Raw genomic sequence first — 5000 nt, 5'->3', positions numbered from 1 at the left:
CCCCCCCGTCCCCATTTTAGCGAATATGCATGAGAAACGAGGCGAGAGGAAGCACTGTCGAGGTGGAAGGAGAGAGGGAGGAGCCAGGACCTGAAAGAGAGTCACAAGAGTCGTGGAAATGAAGAAATAATGTGGAAAAAAGAGGGAAGAAGAGAGAGAGAGAGAGAGAGAGAGAGAGAGAGAGAGAGAGAGAGAGAGAAATACGAATGGCCGTAGAGTGGCGAAGGAATAGAAGGGAGAGGAAAAGAAACAGGCATAGGCTCGCAAAGGAGGGAAGGAATGAAGTGAGGAATGGGAGGGGAGAGGAAGGAGAGCATGATAAAAGAGGAGGAGGGTAAAGAGAGAAAACAGGGGCATGAGGTACAGGAGGCGGGGAGAGGAAATTGGAGGGGAGATGGCAGGAAGGGAAAGGAGAGGAGTAGGTAGAGTAAGGGTGAGAGGAATATGAGTTAGAAGGAGAAACAAAAGAGAGTGGAGGTAGTAAATATATAAAAAGAATAAAAAAAATAGGGAAATGTAGAAGAAAGGAAAAGAAAAAAATGAAGACGGGGTAAAGGAAGTAAAAAATAAAAGAGGAAGAGGGAGGAAAGAAGGGAACAAATGGGGAGGAGGTAGGGGAGGGTAAGGTAGAAGGGAGGAAGAGGTGAAGGAAAAATGTAGGAGGAACGAAGGTAAAGAGGAAGAGAAGGAAGGAAGAAAGTAGGGGAAAAGAGAGAGAAGATAGGATGAAGAGAGAGAGAAAGAGGTAGGAAGAAGGAAGAGAAAGAAGAAAGAGAGGAAAGAGAGAGAAGAGGTAGTTGGAAGGAAGTGGAAAATGAAGATGGAAGAGGAGGAAAAAGAACGGATAAAGAGAAGGAAGAAAAAAAAAGAGAGAAAGTAGCAAGGAGGAAGGAAAATAGAGAGGTAGAAAATAGAGAGAGGTAGAATTGCAAAAGGAAAAGAGAGATGAGAAGGTAGGCGTGGGAAGAAGGGAAAGAGAGAGAGAGAGGAGAGAGGAGGGCCCAGAAAACATGACTGGAAATTCGATGATGGAAAACTGAAGCAGTTTGGGGTAGGAACCGCTAACGAGCGGGAATAACTGATAACAAGCGACATGCAACGATGGTGGGTGGAGCGGAGGAAGGAGGAGGAGGAGGAGGAGGAGGAGGAGGAGGAGGAGGAGAGGGGTGGGTGCGCGGGGGACGGGCAGGGAGGAGGGGGCGGCTCGAACCGTTAACAAGCACGGAGAACAGCAAACAGGACAGGAGAACCTCTGAACAGCGTCCTGAACTTGTGACAAGTGGAGAGAACAACTGGAAATAGACAAGGGATCTTTGATGAACCCCTGCAACCTTTCCGAAGAACTAATTGCTCATAACTTTGGGGAAAAAGGCAAAAACGAAAATATATATATTTTTGAAAAGATATGTGTATGTATAGCAATAAAAATCTTCAAAAGCGGGAAAGTATTCACAAAAATCAAGGCAAGTCCACGAACCCTTCAGCACTGTGATGTCTATGATTCAGACTCTTTCTGAAGCCTGAAGGATTTCTTTCAGATTAAATCCCGTGGTTCAGCTAAGAGTAATAATATTGTATTATTAGCTGAAGCAAAGGCTGTAGAGAAAGTCTCTTGACAAAGAAAAAAAATACTCACTGAAACCTTCAAGAAAGAAACGAATACAAGAAAAGGAAAGAAAGAAAAAAACAAACAAAAAAACTCGAAGGTGACTGAGCTATTAAATGAACACATGAGAATCTAATTCATGCTAGAAGCAGATGATTATTTCTGAATAGAAAAACATGTGATCACAAATGAGAAAAAAAAATGAATAAAACAAAATAAAATAAGATAAAATAAAATAAAATGAAACAAAATAAAGTAAAATAAAATAAAATAAAATAAAGTAAAAAGCTTATGTTGGTCAAAATGTCTCACCTACCATTCTAAGCCCCATTAGGTAATTTCCGGCAAATTTAAGAATGGCCATATTTTTTTTCTTTCTATTTTTTAACCAACTCAGTCCTGTGGTGTTAAAGAAGGTAAACAACATAACTTGAAATATTGTGAACACTTACAACTATCTACATTTTGAAGTATAAGACGACATTTGAATTTAGTCCTCGTCTCATGCTAGGGTCGTCTTATACACGGATATATAAATTGTCTTAAGAAAACCGTAAGCAATAAGAACTCGTGGAAAAAACCCTGAGGAGTAGTAGTAGCGCTTATTCCTTATATTATTTTTCTCCATATTTATTGAAGCTTCTGCCATGGTATTTTATTCGTGACAGTGAAAGAAATCTTACCTCGATAAATCCTTTCACTATCGTTGAAAGTTTGGCGGTCATCAGACAATTTTATTCAGCCAAAGAATAGCTACAATGAGTCAGAAAATCAAATGTAACTATAGAAAAGCTAAAACTCATAATCATAACCAACACAACAGCTGCGGCAAGATTCCAGGTAGATGCCCAGTCTACTCCACCATCTCCAAGCAAATACGACATATTTGGTGTACCAAGACTGAGGCTGGAAGCAACATAAAGAAGAACGAGTAATTAGAAAATCTCCCAGGCAGACGCCTTCCCCATTTTCTCTGTCTCCGAGTAGGTAACACTTATTTGACGCGATATAAGGTGTTAATATTCAACAAGACCCGAGGAGGGTAGCGACACGTGCAAGACTGAGCAAGCAGACCCAGCAACAATGGGACAGGAGTCAGCAACATGCAACAGGACGGTAGCTACAGGCAACAAGACGCTGGCAACAGGCAACAAGTCCCACATATGAGAAACAAGGCCCACAACAGAGGACAAGACCCGGCAACAAGTAACAAGACCCAACACACACAAGGAGACAAAACTCGAACAAGCAAAAAATGGATCTAAAGCAACAACAACGCCCAATGCAAAACGAACGTCGAAAAAAAGAGGAAAATGATAAAGAGGAGGTGGGAGGGGGATTGAACAAAGAGAGAGGATATATTGGACGAAGAAGAGAAAAAATCGAGAAAAGAGTAGCTGGATGAGGAATAAAAGAGGTATTATATGATGAGATAAGGCTAATAAGAAATATATGGTGACGGTAGTCGGAGACGAGGAGACGGAACAAAAATAATAATAAAAACGAAAAAAAAAAAGACAAAAGAGAGGAATGAAGTGAGATACAGAGGGAACAGAGGATGAAAGGAAAATGAAGACCAAATGAAGAGGAGGAGAAGAAGAGGACAAACGGAAGTGGAGGTCAGTGAGAAGGAGGAAGAGGAGCAGGAGGAACTATTGACCTGACTAAGAACAGGAGCAGAACCGTCTTGGGAGTTGTTCCGCGTGTCCAGCTAGGAGGGCGGGGACGCCGACCAGAAGTACGGGGGCGGGTGCTGAGGTGAGGCTGGGGGAGGGGGTAGAGGAAGAGGACGAGGAAGAAGAAGAGGTGGGGGAGGAGGAGGAGGAGAAGAAGGAGAAGGAGAAAGAAAAAGAGGAGGAACAAAAGGAAAAAGATGAGGATAAGGAATAAGAGGACAAGGAGGAAGAGGAGGAGGAGGAGGAGAAGGAGAAAGAAAAAGAGGAGGAACAAAAGGAGAAAGATGAGGATAAGGAATAAGAGGAACAGGAGGACAAGGAGGAGAAGGAAAAGGAGGAGAAAAGAAAGAGAATGAGGACGATAAGTAATTGGAGGAGGAGGATGAGGAGGAGAAGGAAGAAGAGGAGGAGGCAGAGAAGTAGAATAAGGGAAAGGATGAGGATGAAGGAGGGGATAAAAGTGAGGATGAGGATGAAGGAGGGGATAAAAGTGAGGATGAGGATGGAGATGAGGATAAGGATTAGGGTGTGGGTAAGGATTAGAAGAAGAATAAAGATGAGGAGGAAGATAAGGAATAGAAGGAGGAGGAAGAGGAGGGGAGGAAGAGGAAGAAGAGGAGAAAGAGGAGGAGGAAGAGGAGGGGAGGAAGATGAAGAAGAGGAGAAAGAGGAGGAGGAAGATGAGAATGAAAACGAGGTTGATGATGATGATGATGATGATGATGATGATGATGATGATGATGATGATGATGATGATGATGATGATGATGATGATGATGATGATGATGATGATGATGATGATGATGATGATGATGATGATGATGATGATGATGATGATGATGATGATGATGATGATGATGATGATGATGGTGGTGGTGGTGGTGGTGGTGATGATGATGATGATGATGATGATGATGATGATGATGATGATGATGATGATGATGATGATGATGATGATGATGATGATGATGATGATGATGATGATGATGATGATGATGATGATGATGATGATGATGATGCGGATGAGGTTGAGGAGAAAGGTGGAGGAATGGGAGGAGGCTGAGGAGAGGGATGAAAAAAAGGAGGGGGAGGAGGTGTAGGAGGAGAAATGTGGAGGATGGGGAGGAGGAGGAGGTGTAGGAGGAGAAATGTGGAGGATGGGGAGGAGGCAGAGAAGAGGGAGGAAAATAATAGGAAGAGGAGGAGGAGGAGAAGTAGAAGGAAGAGGGAGTAGAAGGAATAGGAGGAGGAGGAGGAGGAGGAGAAATAGAGGGAGGAGGAGGAACAGGAGGAGGAGAAGGAAGAAGAGGAAGTGAAACAAGAATTGAACCATCTTGGGAATCGCTGTCGAAGCCCGGACAAGCGCACATGTAGGAACGAGAGAGAGTAAAATAGAGAGAGATAAAGGCAGAAAGAAACAAAAAAGAGGAGAAAAGGAAATTTGGAGAGTTTGAGGTGTGTCTATAAAACCTATGGATAAACAATAGAAAAAAAAAACATATTGGTATAAAACATAAAAAAAGTGTTATGTAAAATGGTTGGAAAAGGAGAGGATTGAAAGAAATGAAACAGCAAGACAGTAGTAATATGAAATAGCAATCAAGGAAAAAAAGATAAAGATAAAGAGGAGGAGTAGGAGAATAAGGAGTAGGAAGAGGAAGAAGGAAAGAAGGAGGAAGAAAAGTAAGGAAAACGAAGATAAGGGTGAAGGGAAAGAG

Source organism: Oratosquilla oratoria, chromosome 19 (genome assembly GCF_046742065.1).
Source record: "Oratosquilla oratoria isolate Oo_2021 chromosome 19, ASM4674206v1, whole genome shotgun sequence".
Classification (NCBI taxonomy): Eukaryota; Metazoa; Arthropoda; class Malacostraca; order Stomatopoda; family Squillidae; genus Oratosquilla; species Oratosquilla oratoria.
The sequence above is the reverse complement of the archived record's forward strand: the minus strand, read 5'-3'. Positions refer to the sequence as shown.